Source organism: Mastigoproctus giganteus, chromosome 13, assembly GCF_048544385.1.
Source record: "Mastigoproctus giganteus isolate SK-2022 chromosome 13, ASM4854438v1, whole genome shotgun sequence".
NCBI lineage: Eukaryota > Metazoa > Arthropoda > Arachnida > Uropygi > Thelyphonidae > Mastigoproctus > Mastigoproctus giganteus.
In genome coordinates this window covers 145,047,123-145,068,918 of record NC_143587.1, presented here as the reverse complement: position 1 = coordinate 145,068,918, position 21,796 = coordinate 145,047,123, and the positions used below count along the sequence as shown (strand labels likewise).

At 36.3% G+C, this 21,796-nt stretch overlaps 1 protein-coding gene across 6 annotated transcripts in view; it reads right to left on the bottom strand.

The window, feature by feature from the left end:
* LOC150076502 (agrin-like) overlaps nt 1-21,796 on the bottom strand; it is a 424,773-nt gene that overhangs the window by 119,298 nt on the left and 283,679 nt on the right. The gene's annotated exons all lie outside the window — the stretch shown is intronic.

Genomic DNA, 21,796 nt, shown 5'->3' with positions numbered 1-21,796 from the left:
ACAAACCCCACGATCCTTTTCCACTGTTCCGCAGTCCAGTGTTACCATTTAGCGGCATCGACACCACTACAGCTAAATCTCTGCATTTCTTAGAGAAAGAAGAGGCTGTCCCATAAGTCGACTACCAAATCCCAGTTTCTCCAAATCCCGTTGCATGGTTTGGATAGAAATGGATCTTTCTTTACCTAAATTGAATTTTTCATTTATTTGCTGCAGACTGGACCTCCTATTCTGACGCAAAACTCAATTTAAATTCCTGCGTTTTGGAGTACCGACTTCTTGCTGAATTTCTTTCTTGTAGAACTGAATTCTTCTTCTTCATCTTTCGTCTTCCGCTCACTATATACTCTTGAAATGGTTGCTTCGTTACACCACTGATTTCCTTTGTTTTCTCAGTTGTGGCTCCTGCTGAATTTGATCGATGGGCAACTTGAGTGTTGTACATGAAACAGTCTGAATGTACAGATTGTATTATAGAATTTTAATTAAATAAATAAAACCACTTCCCACACATACCAATTCATCCACAGTTTCTCTGAAGACTAATTACATTCTACAAATATAACTGGAAAACTTTTAAAAACTGAGTTCTCTTACCACTTTAAATCTTACCAGAGTAGTTAAGTAGTTCTTTAATAGAGAAAAATAATCTGTAAACACCATTCATAACTTTCAAACACATCGGTGGTCACATCATTAAATTATCATTGCTGAAATTTCAAAGTATTTACTCATTTCCATTTTACAAAGAATCGAAGTCAGACATCAAAACACCATGCAGTTGAGTATGTATACGAATCCATTAACCCACAGTTGGATATTTTCTATTAGCATAAATATCCTCTGTGTAAATATGTCTTCTGAAGAATTTCGGCACATTTTTCTATTGAAACCCAGTCTATTTTCCACTGTGAGTGTGTATGAGCAGCACGCCTGCTTTCACCGAGTTTCCAATGCAATTTTAACATGCATTCAGTTCACCGTGTTATATGCATAACGGGTACTTAGAAGGCCAAAGTGAAAAGAATGTTCCGCTCTTTTTACTGTGTGCCTTGAAGTTCAAATATTACAGTCAGCTGTTGGAGTTTCGATTCGTCGCCCGCTGGTACTGTCACCTTTATAACATCGATAACTGATGATTTATCTTATTTTATCGTGGAATAAAAGCTCTCTGTACATTTGCATTAGCATTCCAAGATGTGATAATGACAAGTGCATTGACAAGGCGCACTGGAGAATAAAGACCACCCCCCTGCCTTTAATATTAGAAGCTGATAAGAAAGCTGGCTCTTGTAAGAGAAGAGAATCAACATGCGGTTTTTAATAATACTCAAAAACATCCATGAGCAGTGTGTGTGTGTGTTTTCTTAATTGTGTTACCTTAATTATTGATATTAGCAAAAAACACAGAAATGTTTGGACTGATAAGTAAACGATGCTCGTGTTTTATGAAAAAGACTTAGCTTCACTTGGATACTTAGGGTGTATAATGTAGTCTAACATCCAAGACTGTCTAAATTGTTATTAGATGCTTAAAGAAGTTGCTCTCGTTAGCAGATAGAACTTGATTTGAAGTGTGAAACTCTTATTCAGAATGAGGGAAAGTACATTTTAAATCAGGATGCTCTAGTTTTACAGAAACTTATATGCAAAAAAATCTATGGCAACAACAAAATCTTCATCACAAAACTGGCATGGCTGTAAATAGAATAATTTTGACAGTGTCCAACTGGAGGTTTGTTTTACATAGAAAACTGTGTTAGCAGGTGACGAGAAAATTCTCAATTGGAAGCTGTCAAAGTTTGTTGACGACTGAAAGGGTGGGAGGATGGATAAAGATAAGAAATTCGCTGCTTAAAAAAGGATTTTGACGAACTACGATACGTTGTACGAAAAACAGCAGCTCAAGTTTAATGATACCAGATTCAAAGTTTTGCATTTGGAGAAAATAACCCAAGATGCAAATTACTGAATTTGGAGAAAATAACCCAAAGGCAGGAATAGTATATACATTAGGGGAAGAGGAATTAAAGATAGTTCTGGGTGAGTAAGACTTATGGATTATGATGTAGAAAGATACGAAGATCAACATACAGTGTAAATGGAGAAAGGAAGGGCACGTGATGTTGTATTCTATGCGTGATTTATTAGAATTTTGAAAGTAGAGAGAATCAGGTCATTATCTTTCTATATATATATATATATATAAAACGATGATATGACAATACTTGGAATAATGTAGCCAGATGTAGAGGATACATCTAAAGAAAGCTGTAGAATTTCTGGAAAAGATTTAAAGAAGGGCGATTAGATTGGTGAAATACGTTAAGAATTATCCTAAGCACCATGAGGACGGCATAGAAGTTATAGTCTGCAGAGCTCAGCACACCTTCTGAGGATTTAATAGAAGTGTATAAGGGCGTTAGGGGAGGGATTCGTAAAATTAATAAGAGGAAATATTCTCACTGGTAACTGAGATAAGAGCTAGGAAAGAGCAAGTTGTAGAACGTTGGAATATATTACTCTGAAGGTCTGCGGAGGCGGAAAGTTTGAAAAAACTCAAGGAAGAACTAGATCAGCACTTTTTGATAGCGGAAAAAATATGACCTTTTCTGGCAAACAAAAAAAAAATGCAGTTAATAAACTTAAGATTTTTGAGTTGGGTGATTATAAATCTTCCTAACGATCTAACCTTAAAATGACACAACCAGATAAAACGTATAAAAGAAATACTTGTAAAATAACAAAATTATAAATGATTACATGTAAAAGAAACATACCAAAAAAAAAATGGATAATAGGAAAACAACTAGGACAAGAAATGGACTCAACATCTTTTAAAATGGAACCTTCCTCTGGAAGGTTCCATTTTATATCCTAGCCTTTCCAATTTCTCCATTTCTTTGATAAGTAGGCTTAAATTTATGCTTTTGATCACGATTTTTATTATTTAAAACTCGATTATTTAATCTTATGCAATATTACCACCAAAAATATGAACTTAGAATGAATTGGTGCGGAGTTTATTCAATACATACGCACGTAACCCTCACACATTTTGACATTGTACTCTCTCTATTAGCGCATGCGTGTATAAGGATTGTTTTTTTTCGTCTTTGTTATTAATAAATGCGTGGTGAGCGCAGGAAACCTCGCATTTATTAATAACAGCACCCTTGATACACAAGCCAATGCGGTGGCTCACAGTTCACTTATTGAAACATGACAATAAAAGTATCATATCAAATCAATTAATTACGCAGAGCTTGGAAACTAAATAAATATTTAAAAATTAATAACAAAATAATAAGGAACAATATTCAAACGAATTTAAAACTAAAACACTATTATATTGAGACTCATCTTTTATTGTCATTTTCGAGCCTCTTCGGCGATTGATGACAAAACTTTTAGATTAAAGTCAGAAAAACACGGGCTTTACTGCAAGGTCGCACAACACTGCAGTGAAACTACATGTACAGGGGAACCATTAGCGGTTGTCCCTTGAGATCATTTATATATTATTAATTAAAATAAATGGCTTCATAGGAATCTCCTTTAATGGTATCCCATTATTCCGCATATTCTGTTAAAAGGCTTAGTTATATGAATGGATAATTATAGTTTCAAGTTAAAATTATACTGCATAATTAATGAATCTTGTTTGTTAATTTCCAAAGCAACTTTAAATCTATAATTTTAAACGTAACTATCAACAACTAAATTATAACAGAACTATCCACACTAAAATTAACTGGTAGTTAATTTATAAAAAATACTATGTTTTCCCAATATCTTTTAATTAATAATAATTCTTATTCTTAAGATTATTTTATAATTAAAATCGTATACAGCGGCATTATACCATAGTCCCTAATTTTTACTCTTCCAAACCCCTTAAATTTACAGAGCGTACTAAAAACCTTTTAGATCCCTCTTTTCAGGATGTAGTCCTTTTTATGTAAGGAGTCATGGTCTCTGAACATCCTCCATTGTCTGCTAAATCTCATTTTTGACAAATACTAGGTTTTCTTAGACTCGGCCACACCTTTACTATGGCAGCCCCAACCCTATATTTCTCTTATCTTCGACTACGCCCATGAATTCAGCGACAAAGGCTAAAACTCATTATCGTTCCCTAAATCAAACCCCTAAAACCATACCCGGTTATTTTATTTTTCTTGCTTCGATACTGTAACTTAGTATGACTCGCTTTCATCAGTTGACGAGAATTCTTTCTGTTTTCTCAGCCTTTTCACACATCATTGATGATTTAGTTAGCAATTTGAGCTTATCGGATGTTCACGCCTGCAGCAGTAATGCATGCGGCTTACCACGATAAGAAACTGAGATGCATCTAATGGCACCTTGGGAGTGTTTGTGCACACATTTTTACCAGGGCATATTTAGTTTTTGTAACGTCCTATCTAAAAGTCCAACGTTAGATATAAAACTTTAACAGCCATTTTGTGTCTACAGGAAGTTGTAATTTAAACACCCTGAAGTGCACTTCCGGAAAATATACGAAACATTCGAAGCGTTAAGTGAGAAATTAGCTTCATAACTACACTTAACAAGAAAGCGTATACCCTGGCCATCAATTAGCTTTCCCATCATTGGATGTAAATGGTGTAGATTACATTACGAGCACAGGTGTTGGAGCATTTATTAAAAGCTGCGTTGGTTTGTTACTCAGATAAGATTATTCTCATTATATTAATATCATTTCCATTAACCTGCTCTTAATCTGACTTAAAATTAATTCTCCTATGACCATTAAAAAAGTGAATGTTTTTACTTGTTTATTATTTGGAACATTAAGTCCTAATTCTCAGAAGAAGAAATGAGATAAGATTCAAAGCAATTTTATTAATACAAACACTATTTGATTTTATTATTAAATATAATCCTGCTCGCTCTTTAATGATGTAATAAAAATTTTGTCAGTGAGAAAATGTGGAAAAGGACTGGATTGTAATCCTGGTTCCTTGAGAGGACCTTTAATAGGTATTTTTCGCTCTGTGACAGGATGGTATGATGCCTCACGACCTTAGCAGCACTGAGATAATGATGCATCTCAGTACTTTTGTTATATCATTAAAGAGCGAGCAGGATTATATTTAATAATAAAACTAAATGGCGTTTCTATAAATAAAATTGAAGAATATTCTAAATATTTTCCACCACATGGGATATTTTAGTTTATGGAACTGTTTGTCCACGATGCATTCATAATCCATAACAGATTGCCAGGGCGAATTTGGATCTGGCATGTTTGCTCGATATCATCGGAAAATTGTCATCATGCATCTGTACATGAATGCTTCTAAGTAATCGAAAGGTCGTATAAGGCACATGGTGAGTGAGTGAACAGATGCTAGCCGGGTCTGTTCCAGCCCACTTCAATGCTCTGATGGTACTCCTGATGCGGCGAGCACTGGCACTTTCCCCCGCTAGTGCTCCCCATAACGATGGCTACAAAGGAGGAGTGGCTCTACAGAAACTCCATCTTATACCTACGAAAGGTGAGGGACAGAATGGCATGATATGAATTAGGCAGATGGAGAGGAGGTGGTCTACGAAGTATCGATTCGCCCACGTCATGGCGGGTGAAATAGATGAATACTTGACGAATGCAATTTAGTATATATATTAGAAAGAGAAACGATTCTACTCAGCATGTTTATATCTCGGGGATGAATCCATCATCTGCAAATATGTTATATATAAATTATTTGATATTTTAAAAAAATGGTGACCGATTCTGGAAATTGTGTTCTTCCACATCATGCGACAAACATCTGGCTTTGATTTCTGCTGCTGGTCAAAATTAAGGGATAATTATAGTTGGAGTGAAGATATTCCATAAGCAGTTTTACACAGCCGTGTTGTTCAATCTACAGTTTGCACTAGATAAAAAGGGAGGGGAGGTTTCGCGATGATATCGATCTCCCCCTACGCGTACTTCACAAGGAGTTGCCATGGTATTAAAAGACTTAAAATAAACAGCATTTTATAGAGCCATAGGTTACTTTTAAGGTATATCTTATTTTTCCGGAAACTTTTCAAAAGCATGATGCTTTTTAAGATATTTTATTTTTAAGTTCACAGACAACACCAGGCAGTTCACAGAAAACACCAGAGAGTCACAGGGAAATATAATGCAGACCTTGTGAGACGCGTTTTCGTTAAAAAAAATCAAAGAAACAAACCCAGGAATACTCAGCAGAGGAGTGTTGTTCCACCAGGATAACGCACGTGCTCACAAGTCTGCCGTTGTCATTGCTGCACTCGACGAGCGTGGCTTTGAAATCTTGAATCATCCTCCCATATTCACTAGATATAGCGCCATCGGAATTTCACCTACTTCCCTGAAAAAGTACTTGTCTGGTATCCATTTTCTCACTGATGGTGACATCATTGCTGCAGTGGATGCATTCCGAGAAGCCCAAGAGGAAACTATCTTCGCAGCTGGGAATCAACGAATTGCAGCATCGGACTACAAAGTGGACTTTGTTTAAAATGAACATATTACTAGATTCATCAAATAAATCCTTCATACTCAGGCCACGAAGTCTTTCAACGCCCCTCTCCAAAAATTTCGCCATCTAAATTTCGCCATTTAACAGATTGAGTCTGTAACTTCTTAAGAAGAATTCCGGATTTAAAAATACCAATTAAAGTTAATATCACCATTTCTCAAAAGTTGTCCACGTTGTTAAGTCTCTTAAAACAAAAGATACTGAAATTTATAGAAGCACACATTCCCTAGAACGATACTAAATTAACTTAAAGGATTAAGAAATATCAACACCACGTTCCGGTAAAGTAAGAAAAAGGGACATTACTTTCAAGAGCGCAACCAAACTTCAAGAGAGAAAGAAACTAATTATTATCTTTTTACTGGAAATAATTATCCATCTTCATCCAAATTCCTGTTCACTGACTTAAACAATCACATTAGCTACTCATTACTCCCTTTCGATAATCGAATCGTGTTATGTAGATCCGGTTGCCGTGACGACCGCTGGATGTTTGGAAGTAGGCTAAGGCAGGGTCCCTCCGCTATTTATTTCTTACTCGGAATAACATGAGACGGAGACAGTAGCTCATTACAAGCAAAACTACACGTGCCCCGCTTCTATGTGAACAGAAGATGAACTTTGGAAGAGGGGAGAAAGTATCAGAGGCTTGCGCATGTCATTACCTCTGAGTACCCTAACGAAGCAGCAAAAGTACGTTCTGAAATATTTGATATTCATTTGTTCGTGCTTGTGTGTGTGTGTCTGATCAGGTATTGAGAAACTTTGGACGTAGATTGCCATCTATTTGTCTCAGAACTTTTATAAGAGGAAATGAAAATGAAAAAAATTCTGGTAATATTTTTGCAAGCTTCAAATGGACATACTTCCAGTTTGAAGATAAATATTTAATGGAATTATGACAGAAAACTGAGCACGAAATGGCTAATTTTGACAGAGCATTTATCCAGTCGGTGGAAGGCGTGGCATATATTGTGCGCCTAGAGAAATGTCATTAATATCTGAGAAGAGGCTTTAATGGCTACTGCTTCTATTGCAGAGACTGTATTTCGGTTTTAGCTATTAGAAAGCCAGTGGAAAATCAGAAAAACAACAGGTTGATTCTCGTTTATAATCGTGTTAAATAAAGTGTACATATTTGGATACAGATCTATACATTTTTAATAAAGCTAAAAGGCATCTTTTATAACAGTCAGAAAACAAATAAATTTTCTTTATTTTTAAACTTCCTTTCCATTGGAGAACAACAAGCCGGTGGAAAATGGAATGACTGAAATGCAACTGACTTCATAACTAACAGAAGAAGTTTCTTCTGTACCGATTAGTTGAAAATATAAAATGAAAACTAGTCTGGCTAAAAGAACAAACTATGATGAAATATTGCTGCATAAAGGAGGAATTCTCAATTAGTTTGGGATGCTTATTGTAGCAAGGTAAGAAGAAAAAAAATTAACTGCACTGGACGTTTATGGATTCTATCACTGATCCACTTCATCATTTCCTTTCCTCACACACAGATATATATATATATATATATATATATATGTGTGTGTGTAAACTGAGCGACCACATTATTAGAATCACCTACCTAACAGTGATTACCCCCATAGCCTTAAGAATATCTTCGACTCAATGACTACCGACAATGTGCCACTGGGACACCGGTACATGTTGACTCAACTACTTCCTGCGGTTCTGGAACACAATGGTTGCAGATTTCTAATCCGAAGAGCTCGTTTCACCTCATCCCACAGATGTTCAACTAAATTGAGATCTGGCAAATGGATAGAACACCGTCAGTAGGCTGAATTCACTCTTTTGTTCCTGCAACCAGTTCTGCACAATTCTAGTGCTGTAACGTGGAGCATTGCCATGCTGGAAGGACCCATTCTAATACATTGCACCCGTGAAGCGATGAACCTTGTCTAAAACATTGAGTTTATTCGAATTTTGCCCTACTGGTATTAAAGAGCCAAATGTGCACCACAAAAGCACCTCCATCACACTGCCGCCTCCACCAGCCTGCATCCTTGATAGGAAATCCCTATACTGACATTATTTTCGCCTATTCTGGTGCTCCCATCGGCATGATATATAAGAAACAGGGATTCGTCACACCAGAAAACTTATATATCCAGTCGCCCTCTGCCCAGTATTGGTGTTCCTAAGCCCACTGGACAATGGATGACTGGAAATAAATTGAGTTGTGGCAAATTCCTGTTGGTTGTTGTAGGGTTTTAGGCGCATCAGCAATTTAGGCTATATTGCGCCGACGAATTCCTCTTCATACGACGATAATGTAAAAGTAGGAGAGAGAGAGCCCTACTCAAAAAATACTAGTGATCCTACTCAATCCACCGACAGTCGAGCCAATCAGCAAGGATCGTCGCGCACAGATTGAAGTCAACGAAGCGACACCAAGGAATTAATGCAACCCTCCATATTAATTTCTGACTCAGAAGTGCCCCATCACATGCTGCTGTGCTTCAAACTCTCTATTGACCATCAGAAGAACTTCTCGTTATTTAAGGCATTGTTAAAATGGCATACTGGCCGTTTTACAAGCCATGTATTTTCAACTGGATGTGTAAATTCGTTGCAATCATGCAATATTGCGTGTTTTGAACAATATATCTTCAGAGCCCTTGGTGCTGAAGACAGTGCTGTGTTCTGGGCAAGCCATGTACTTTTGTTTGCTCTCGTTGGTTGGTGTGTACACTGAGAGGCATGTTATTAGGTACACCTATCTATCTGTCCATACGACAGATAGATAGGTGTACCTTTCTATCTTTATATATTATCAGGTGGACAGATAGGTAGGGTACTGCATGTGTGAAATCCAATAGGCAAGACGGAAAAGTGACTTTGAACGTGGCATGGTAGTCGGCCCTAGAGGCGCCGGTATTATTATTATCTTAGAAACCGCAACTCTGCTGGAGGTTTCATGTGCAAAGGTGTCGAGAAGTACTGAGATTGGTCCAATAACATCCAATAAACTTATACGGGAAATTTTATATACAGACAGACATTGTGGCTCGATTTGAAGACAAAGGCTTATTTCTTCTTGAATTGATTGAAAACCCTTTTCTTAATTATAATATCGATTATAAAGTACATCAAATTTTACCCCTCTATATACATATTACCAACCTAATCGTTGCTCGAAGTTCCAAATGTATGCTTCAGCTCATACTGAGGTGAATGCACCTCCCCATCCCTTTTGGAGAAAAGAAAAACTCAACATGTTTTTTCTCTAAGACAGTCGTATATACATTAATTTTCTGTGGCTTTCCAAGCATGAGAACTGCATTCAAAGACCAATATCAACTACTCAAGGAATCCCTTGGCCAATTAATGCATCAGACACTGTTCTACAGCCCCCAAATATTGCTTTTCTTTTGAGACATTAAAACAACGGGCAGGTCAAGGTCGTTCACTAGACCCATCCACTCCACACACACTTTAGAGTGAAGCACAGTGAGTTACCTTGAGCTGTTTATTGTACCAATGCCATTTCTCGTACAAGAAATACTGAAGGAAAAGATTATTTCGATGCAATTTATTTTCTGTTTGATTTATTATCATAGTTTCTCGCAATTGTAAGAAACCATCTATTCTTCTTACGACTAGAATGAAGCTGTGAATCATGCCAGGTGTAAAACAAATTTATCATCACATTGTACATGACACTTAATAAGAATGCCAACTTCACTAGGGATAAATATACATCTTATATTTAAAAAAAAATGTAGAGTGGAGCTCAAATAGTGAGATAGGAGCAACGAATCATCGCAATATACAGTTTTTAATCTTAAAAGAGAGTCGTGGAGCCCAGTATCTTTTCGAAAGGCTTCCTACCAATCCTGGTTGGTTGGATTGGGAAGAGGAGACCCTCAGTTTATTACGTGATATACCAGTCTTCGCGAGTAGCACAGAAATTATAATCATCGTTCTCCTCACACTGGGTGGATAAGGTCCGGGTTCGAAGTCCTTCAACGAAATGGAATAAATAAACATGGCACATCCAAATAAAGAATGAAGACATAAGAGAAAAAATGGAAGTGATACAAGAAACCAGATATCCAAAGGCTATCCTGGAATGGATACCTCCAGGAAGAAAGAGAAGAGGAAGACCTAGGAGGACATGGGTGGATGGAGTACGGGAGTGCATGACAGCCCGAAGTTTAACTGACCAAGACACCTTGAACCAAACTTTATGGCAGGAAAAAATTCCTACCAAAAAATAACTTGTAGGGTGAACATTCCTCTTGAAGAAGAAGATATCCAGATATAACTTAGTCTGTCTAAAAAAATGCTAGAGTACCATCGTCTCTTGAGTACCATATTAACCATAAAAGGAGTCTCCATTAACTTGCTTATCTAAGGTGCTTATATAACATGCAGGTTTTAACCAAACAGAATGATATATGGAAAGAATTGGAACAAAGAAAAGAGAAGCGTGTAAAAAACCTCCATAAATTATTCTTCATTGTCCAATTTTCTGCAAGCTTCAAAAATTCTTTAGGGATAAGAATAAAACTAATACCAGTGTCAAGAAAAGTTTAATTAATCCATTGTTAGAGATAACTCTACCTGGTGGAAGATGTGACATACCCCAATAATTGCTAATCGGAATACGACAATACAAGCCTTACAAAAATAGCTTTTTATGTAATAGAATATAAAGACCGAGAAACCGGCCCTCAGAGATGATGAATCCCTAATACATAGTTAATTATGTGATCTAATTAAGTCTGGAGAAATTCGGATGTCTAACGACGTTACAAAAGATTCCCTATACACTCCTTTACGGAGTAGATAATCAAGAAAAAGAGAACCGGCACGGGAGGAAAAGAATACGGAAATCCCAAGGGTCTGTTATTATCATGGCGTGTCATCTTAGTGGAACTACTAATTATATTGTCGTTTTTTCTTCTTTGAGCTCACTTTGATGGTGACGTACTGCCCGCTGGCACTTTGGAGTGCACATAATGAATGCGACTGTTGCTAGATTAAGATCTTTTATTGTTTACAATTAAAATCTCCTTAGTGGCAATGCAAAGAGATAGAAAACGAGTTTAATGAAAGAGATGTTGGCAATACAAGGACACATTCTTTAATGGACCGATAATTGCTGTAATTCCATATACAGTGGTGATTTGTGTCCAAAATGTAAGCCTCCTGCATAGAATAGACCACCCACTGGACAACAAAGTATTTGGAGGAGGGAAATTTAGAATAAATCGCCCTCCTGCAAATACCCCTTCTCCAAATTCCAGTATGACAGTTGTTTTAAAGTTTTTGGTGCATCAACGACTAAAGATCATATTGCACCATATATGATCTTTTTATGTTTCTTCCGGGAGAAAAAAACCACTCTTCAAAGACCAACTAACTCAGCCGCGTTGTGAAAAGGGCCCATAAAAATTGCTCAGGTCATAGATGGGATTCGAACTTTGGCATTTTTCGACCTTATATGGAAAGACGGCAATTATACCAGCTATGCCACCCGCTAAGGGCTTATGTAACAGAATATACATTGTGGCATTAGTTAAAAGAGCCAACAAGGATATTGACCTGCTTCTATGCACCGTTTACCGAAGACCATGCAATCTACGATGCTGAACAAAGAAACAGTATTGGTTTCTTTCTTGAAAAAGAAACTACTCAGGTGTCTCTAACATATGGAGTCTAAGCCGAGTGGAGTTTCTATCCTTGAGATGCAAATCCTACAGAATTCTAGGGCGCCTAATAATCTGCTCATTGATTGTATGTGATGAAAACGGTAGATGGAAGAAATGACCATTGGCCTGCTTGCTATATGACTTTCACTGTGAGCATCTCGAGCTATCCAACCTTATATAGACCGAGTCGTCTGAAAATAAATGGACCACCTAATTATAAAAGGCAAAAGACAATCCATAAGAGTTGAACTTCCGGAAGACCTTTAAATCAAGTCGGGTTGAATACCTGACATTTTAAGAACTCATTGAATTTCTTCAAATGCTACTGTAGTACAAATATTCAAGGATGGTTAATTAATCTCCTTTTCTGTGATCCAACAAATGAAAAAACAAAGGGGTGAGAGTGAATCAAATGCCTACAATTAATGCCAACACCTTTAACAAGGAATAAGGTCCAGTTTCCGTCGCAGACTGAAGAATCTTTCTTATTTTATCTCAGGGATCATAAACTCAAAATATTAGGGTTTTCTTCTAGGTTTATTTTTCTGTCCCATCGGCAAATAAACTGACTCATAACTACATGCAAATTTGACATGATGCATACTATTCTCACCTTTTCAATAGGGGATTTTAAACGCCCTCGTGATAAGTTAACCTCAGATCGGACGCAAGGTAGTAGAAAAGTCGACGAAGAAAAAGTAAATAAGAAGATTCTCTCTGGATGAAAGGCAAGGGAAAGTACAGTAACGATCATTAATTAGGTGGGAGGTTTCAAGGTTATGTAAACGTTGGCAGTTAATTGATTTCTCCATTACTTTAGAACGGGTGGTTGAAGTCAGGGCAATAGGGCGATAATTGGATGGCAAAGATTTGTGTCCCTTTTTTAGAAATTGCCTGAAAAGTTCCATGAAAAAAGAAAATCGCTCATGAAACACAACAGGATAAAGCGGTGATGCAAAATTCGAGTTCTAACCTTGGAGTACGTGTCTTGAGAACAAGACGAGGTAGAAATTCTTCTTACTAGAAAGTTAGATCGTTACTTTTGGAAAGAAGCAGCCTTTCTATTCGTCAGCCTTTTAATACCAATTTTTGATTCATTATTAATCCATTTTCAACTATTCAGATCTCTAGAAAAGCAGAGTCCTTTGGATCTGACCATAAAATTGTTTTTAATAACAACGAGTCCTTTTTTTAATGGATGTATTTGTGTTCAACACAGCGACTATGATCGTTCTCCTTATTTAATTAACTGTTTCTTAAAATCATCATGTTGATTTTAAGAAATAGTTTCCATGAGTCAAATTCTTTGCTCTTCATTGAGTGAGTTGTTTTCCAGACAAAGGGAAACAAGGAATCATAAAGATAAATACAGGCTTCTTTGAAGTGGTTGTTTGGGCTTTGCGGCATTGCGAAAAAGACCAACAAAAATTCCTCCCATCATTAACGGGATTCGAACTCAGGTCTTTTCCAGTCGGTGAGAAGAGGACAGTGATTATACGAACTGTGCTACCCAGGAAGGCCTCTAAAGTGGTTATTAAATGCTCGAGGCAGTTGCGTCACTGGTTGAACTCACTTGACCTTGAGGACTTCAGCAGTGAAGTCATCTCTAACTGGATGACAATGACAAATTCATCGTCTCAAGCGATTATCACCTTCAACGATTGGAATACAAAACAGAAATGCTAATTCATGAGGTAATTTCACAAAAATAAATGGACCACGTGTCACAGAGTGTGCTAGTTCGATACGTTTATCGAGATTATCAGCAGTCCACATTCCTCTTAGAAAGAGCTATCCATAACCAAGGACGGATTAGCGTTATAAAAACTATATTTTTTCCTGAATCAAAATTATTCCATTCGGATCAAAACAAAATATAAATATTGCAGAAAATATGAAAGAATATAACCACCTGTCTCCAGTCCAGACTATCGTGACTAGAGTCCATAAAGAGACACCTGCTGGTACACAAAGCAGGTATTCTTGTTTGACAGTCTGTTACTAAATATTGATTTTCCATATGGAAACCTGTCAACAGGATATTCAAATGCCACGAAGAACGCAGAATTTGGGAAGACTGGCCATATAAAAAATAATGTCTGGTATTGCACAATAGTCTTGCGCTGTGCTTAAGGTGGAGTAATGTTTATAATGATTTCATACGATATAATGCACACATAGAAGAATGATATTTATTGAGTCAATGAAAGCCTTCAGATATAGAATAGATTACTTCATGTGTACTTGGATATATTTTTGTCCTTTTAACCCCCTTTATGCTGACCACACAATGGGCCATAGTTACTCACTGTTTGTATAAAAGAAAAATACCGATTAATATACTTTGAAACTACTTTTGAAGCCTTTTGTACCTTTGAATACTTATAACTGTTCACAAAATGCTACTAAAGATAAAGTTCTCTTTGGTATTGCCTTTTAAGTTCTATTTGAGTGCGTGGAATTCATGATTGGACTCTATCTTTATCACTGTGGGTGGGGGCACTGAATCATAAGAGATATAAATATATAAAAGTAAATGCACAACCTCTGAGTTGGTTTTCTGACCAGAAGGGTTTTCATAGAGCGCCTAGTTTTCTTGGAGAGTGAAAATTCCAATTTGTAGATGACTTTGTCTTCATGAAGGGTTCAATTTGTAAATTCCAATTTGTGGATGGCTTTGTCTTCGTGAAGGGTCCAATTTGTAATTTCCAATTTGTAGATGGCTTTGTCTTCGTGAAGGGTCCACAATATTTATGAGAAAAATTCAAAAACCAAAAAGCAAAAAATATAAAACATCTCATTGTAATGAATACAGCTGGTGTGTCACGTCCTGTGCGAATTCGAAATGTCTGGAACTGGAAATAAACATTCCAATATCAGCAGTTCTTTTTGCATACTAAAACCTTTGCCTAAATTATATAAATGGAGTCCAAAATGTTTATTCACTCTTTTAAAGAGCTACATCTCCGAGGTTAGTTAGACACCTAACCTCATGGTAAGGGAGGATATCACCATAATTGATTGTTAACAGCAGGGGTGGCCAATCCTTTGCCTGCAGCTAGCCATATATACTGAAAATGCCTAGGCCACCAAAGGATGGATCCAAAAGTTACTGGAATCAATTTTCTGTTTATAAAATAAATTTAATATAAGTTAATGAATAAATGTTCGCCTACCTAGAATCCATATCGTGAGCAGCTCCCTACTGTTCCTATTTACCTTCATAAATTGAAACTAAACGGCCGTAAATATAAGCCGATACGGTTCCTGTCATGGTGATATCTTGGTCATAATTTGTGCAAAAATTAAAAGTGGAATTTAACTGTATTCAGTTCTTCCAAAAATGTTTTAAGCTGACACGCAATTCACAGTCAAAAATAAGGTAATTATTCAACAACCTCCCACTCTTTCTGTCCCTTATCTAGTTGATGCAACGGTTCTCAACTTCCATTGTTTCGGGTCAAAAATAAAAGGAACTTAACCATTTTATATCAAGATTTTTTTGGCTTCCAAGCAAATTTATGAAAGGCTCAAACAGAAACCAAATAACTTTATCAAAAAGAAGGAAAAATAAATTATTAATTCAGAAAAGTTTCATATAAAGTAAAAATAATAAAAGCAGTTGATTATAAGCTTTTCGTAGTGATTTAATACTGCATTTTAAGAATGTTCCTGTGAGCATCACTGCGATCTCTAGTAATTCTTTCCGCTGTTCAGACGTCCCGTGAATTTTGTATTGATTATTTCGTCCATCTACTATTCCTGCACGAAGATGATCTGAATACCAAAACAGATGGAACAAGGCAAAAAGATAGCCCACTACAGTAATGTTTACTCTTCATCGCTAGCCTGTCCCTTCTCCAGTAGCTATTTGTAATTTTAAAATGCTGTCTTCAGTCGCCTTTTTTTCTTTCGTAACCTAACCCGACTGCAATAAAGGGGATGGATAAAAAAATAAACGACAAAAATCAACAAAAAGCGCTTAGCGAACGAAGTACATATCCCTAAGGCGTAACAGAGCAGATAAAAATATGCGAGAGATTACAAAGCTGCAACTCTGATATCTCTGATATAGCCGGTGTATCGGAAGATAGGCAGCCTGATTTTTCCGAGTAAAAGAGGACAGGTTTGAGTTCGAGCTTTAAAAATATTCTAAATCGTTTATTCCTGCTTTGTTTTATGAATATATTTTCGGTTCTGTATTAAATACCAGCGCAAATAAGATTTAGCCACCATCCAAATAGGGCCGAAGAAATTTCATAGTTTTTGGATGCAGAGAACTTTTTTTATTTATTATACTGCCAAAAACAGGCGTTCAGTGATATTCCAATGAGTCTCAAAGAGTCCCAAATTGGCAGCTCACTAAAATTGCACCGGTCCATCAATTATAAAGATGCCACCAAAAAGAAGAATCCACCTTAGTGGACTTAAATCATCACTTTGGACAATGAAGTCCAAAGTGATGGATCCACCAAAGATGTACTCTCTGCGCATGAGGTACATCTTGGCAGACTGTCAATGCTATTAGCAGCAAGTCTAGATAAACTAAATTAAGTCCACCCGTCATCAGCAGTCCATCAAGTGTAGGGTACCAGAAGGTGGAAAAGGTGCTGTCAAAAGAAGCAGATAAATCGTGTGATACATTGTTAGTTGTTTACAATAAGCAGTGAAACAGCTATAGCCTTTAGACAGTGTCTGCTTTGCGGGATGAAATACCCGGCTTCCTGCTAAAAATGTGAAATCTTCGATCGAGACATACTAACACAGCCATAGTGTAAAAAGGTCCATAAAATGTATTTGCATACCTTTATTCCACATGGTTCGGATGATTAAAGATCAGACACTAATAATATTGCCACGATGGCACAGCAAGAAGCTATGCCATATAAAGATACCACTTGTGAGAAATGCGGAGCATTTCCTTTAGAGCTCTGATTTTTCACTGCTCCTAAAAAAAGGCATTAAAAGAACACCGATTCATGTTGGTCACTGAAATGCAGCAGTCTATCTGCGATTGGTTCATCAACATTCATTTAAATCCATTGGGGAAGTCCAAGCTTGGGGAACATTAGAGTGCGTGAGTTGGTCTAATAACTCACATAGAAAGTGCCCTCAAACTTGTTTCTATTGAGCTTATCGCATGTTATACGATATATCATAGCCTGCGAGTACACGCCATTCTTCTCACTGGAAGTTGCGATTACGTATGGCATTCCTATCGCGTTATTTTATTTTTCAAACAGCCGGCCATTTCTTTCAATTGATTTAGCTATTGAGCTTATAGATATAAGAAAAAAATTCCAAGAAATGTACGATTTATAGGAATCAGTCATTTAATGATATTTATCTCAGGCTCAGCTTAGAATTAAAAAAAAAAAAAGATCTCTCAGTTGTTGCTCATGAAAAAATGATGCGATAAGAAACAGAAGAAGTGAACCCGCATGTTTTTTTCCCCCCAAGTTTCCGATGATTTTTTAACTTTGTTCTTAATAGGTATGTCTGACATCTGGTGCAGCGATTTCTTCTTTTTTATTCGGACCCAGTCTTAACACTGGCAAAAACGGCCTCCCTGGATCTTGTAGTACGGGCGAATGAGGAGGTAAAATTAAATGCCCTTTTCTTACCGCACTTTTCACATTAGAGCTGCGTAATGTCAACGCTCGCGAAATCAACCATTAAGATCTCGTATTGCGATCAGGTAACGACAGGGAGCGAGCGACGCCAAGCGAAGTAGCGAAGTAAATGTAGCTTGACTGTAGAAAAGGACGTCCTTGGAACGAGTGGCAACTCCTTCTTCCACTCATAGTGGTGATTAATTTTTTATTTCCCTTTTTTTAAGTCTTTCCAGGTTTGGACACAAAATATTTGATAAGCGCACTTCAGAGTCGTCTCATTAATCTGACAAGGAATTAAGAGAAAGCATTGACCCACAGGTTGATCTTCAAGGGCATTCGATTTGATGTCTTACTGCCGACTACAATTTATGGTATCCAGTGAGTTTTGCTTTTAAATTTGAAGCAAAGCAGAACCCCAAACAATCTAAATGTAGCTTAGCAGGTGCTAGCCCACAGCACGATTGAGACTAGATTCTAGAAATCGACGTCCAAAAAATAGGGAAGAAAAGAAATCCATTACCAAGAGTAACCAGACGGTTCTCTGATTAGAAAACTGCGAGCCAATTGAGTCGCTTATTTGAATCATTATTAGCTGGAGAGAGAGAGAGTTGTTTTGTGGTCTTGTTGGGAAAAATTAGTTTAATTCTCAGTTGACACTTCTTTCAGAAAAGCATTTTACTAATGAAATCCTTCAAAGGTATAAGGAATAGAAGATATTTTAAATAATATTCATTAAAAGGAAGAATTAATTTATTAATTATTTAAGCTAATATCAGATTTTGATTTCATGTGGTTTAATTTTTTCTTTAAGATTTATTTTATTTTGATTAGATTAGGTTTAATTTGATTTCATTTCATTTCTGATTTAAAATTAATTATATTTCGATTTGATTTCTTTTCATTTCTGAATTAAGATTTATTGTATTTTGATTTCATTTCTGATTTAAGATTTATTATATTTTGATTTGATTCAGATTGGATTTCGTTTTTGATTTAAGATTTATTAGATTCACATTGGATTTCGTTTTTGATTTAAGATTTATTAGATTCACATTGGATTTCGTTTTTGATTTAAGATTTATTAGATTCAGATTGGATTTCGTTTTTGATTTAAGATTTATTAGATTCACATTGGATTTCGTTTTTGATTTAAGATTTATTAGATTCAGATTGGATTTCGTTTTTGATTTAAGATTTATTAGATTTAGATTGGATTTGTTTTTGATTTAAGATTTATCAGATTTAGATTGGATTTCGTTCTTGATTTAAGATTTATTAGATCTAGAACGGAGTTCGTTTTTGATTTAAGATTTGATAGATTTAGATTATATTTCTTTTTTTATTTAAGATTTAATAGATTTAGATTATATTTCTTTTTTGATTTAAGATTTAATAGATTTAGATTGGATTTCGTTCTTGATTTAAGATTTATTAGATTTAGATTGGATTTCGTTTTTTATTTAAATTAATATTACAATTATTATATTTTTAATAAATTAAATTAACCTGATAACTTGAAATTCTTGACGGTTGGACTAATTGAATTATAGATAAGGCAACTCAAGCCAAATGAACGCATTATACATGTAAACTGTGCGTGTGTTCCAAAACTGGTTTGTTTGTTTTCGGAATAAAAAAAAAAAGGCAAAACAAAAAAATCGGAAGAATATTCTGAACTCCCAGCTGAGACCGACTAGTCAAATCACTGCTTCAGACTACCTTAATAATTTCCTTCAATCATCGAACGGGATCGAAACCGGACTTTCTCAAACAGTAAAATTGACAAATCCATTTCACCAATATGACTCCGTCCCCTAACTACACTGTGCTGTACTAGAAGCAGATCCTAAAGCTAAAAATGTATTTCTGTGAAAAAAAAATTGGAATATTTGGAAGAAAGCATCACGTAAAGAATTGATAACAGTGGAGTACATTTAAATTCATATTCTCAGAAACGCTCAAATTTACTACACTCCTTGCTCTTCATCCTTCCAGGCTACTGACATTTGGTTTTTCACGTAAATGTCAATAGACAATCCTTGGCTACACAAGATCCCTCAAAGACCACTTTATCTTAAATCCAGAATCAAAAACCACGAAAATAAATTATATTACGCCTGTTTTTATTGGCTATTAATATTAGCATCGCCGATGAGTTAAAACCCCTTCTTAATGGTCCTAAACATCGCTGGTTCTCTATATTTATACGACAACTACCTGGAGACCTCAATACTAGAAAGTGCACAAAGAGTTTTATCCACCAGTGAGAGCTAAAAACAAGATGGATTACGTAATTCATATCAGCATTTCCTTACTATTTAGCTAATTTTTATTCTTGCCTGAGCTGGCAAAATGGTTTCTCTTGGACAGTTTAATCGTAGCTGAGGGTAAAGATCAGGTGTGCCGTGAAACGGACATTAAACTCGTAGTTAATATATGCTTCCCTGGTCGGAACAAGAACGGGTGATGTTTATTGAGACGGATTTCTCTTATTTAGAGGTATTTTCGGTCATACAGTCCATTAGCGCGTGGTGAACGCTCGAAGCAGCTTGAAGACAAAGATAAGTGGATAAATAATGGCAATAGCTCCCCTCTGTCTGCTTTTCTTCTTGCGAGCGCTTCGAATAGAAGATAAGGCTAATTTTGCGCAACCATAAACAAGGAAATATTGCAGTTATGAAAGTTCCCCTCTTCCTTTGGCTCTATCTGTTGTCTTAGAAAATGTTCATCTACTTGTCTTTTCTTCATCTTCGAAGCAAATTCTGCATTATCTTATTCGCGAAAGCGTGCACTAAGTACGGTACATTAAGTATGTATCTCTCGTTTTTGCGATATCACCCAAGCCATTCTGCTGGTTACTATCTATATTTAGTTACGAGCACTCGAAAAGAAAGCATTAAAACAGAGTGTATACTGCGTGTCCTTAAAAATGGAAACTAACAGAAGTAGCCACAAATAAAAAGATAATAAATGAAAATTAATTCTCCTCGCTATGTTGTACACTTCTTTAAGAATTGGGTAAACAAAAATATCAATAAAATATGCAATATAAAACGTTAATTTTACGCTGTTGCTCTTGTAATTGTACATACGAGGGGTGTCAAAAAGTTCGTACCCTTACCTAGAAATAATAACCCCAGAAAGGTGAAACTTAACAGGAACTTTACTCCTTTTCTATGTACTCTCCATGCATAGTAACACATTTCTCCCATCTATGGATCAGTTGTTTAAGGCCTTGATCATGGAAGTCCGCACTTTTGCTTGAAAACATGATTGCACTTCATTGATGACTTCCTGAGACGAATCAAAGCCACTGCTTTGACATGTCTTTAGTCTCAGGATAATACTGGTCCATCCAGCATTTGTCCCCAACAGATCAAAATGGTTCCCAACATCCGCATTACACAAATCCAACAGTTGCCGAGAACATTGCATTCGACATTTCTTCTGCAAAGGTGTCAGTAATCTTGGAACCAATCGTGCGGAGGCCTTAGACATGTGCAGATGGTCGTAAAATGCTCTGGGCAGACCCATAACTAATTCCCACTGCATTTGCGATGAAATGAATTGCCAAATGTCTGTCACTCAGCTGCTCAATCTTTGCGACCGTCTCGCTGTCTTTGGATGTTGATGGCCTTCTTTCTCTTGGATCGTCAAAGACACTTGTACGACCGCACTGGAACTTCCGTTTCCACTTTTTTACAGTGTCATAGGATAGACAATTCTGCCCGTACATATACCCGATTAATTAACAGAGAAATCCAAATATTGAAGAAAGGAAGAAAATGTTGAAATTTAGTAAGGTCGATTTTCTTGAAAGAGCACCTGTGATATAGCTGAAACTGTACCCAGCTTCGTACTGAATTGTTAATGGAATTTTAATATATTCAGCTATTCTACAAAAAGGTGTTTCATTATATAAATAGTCTGCACCTTTTGGCAATCCCAGAACTTT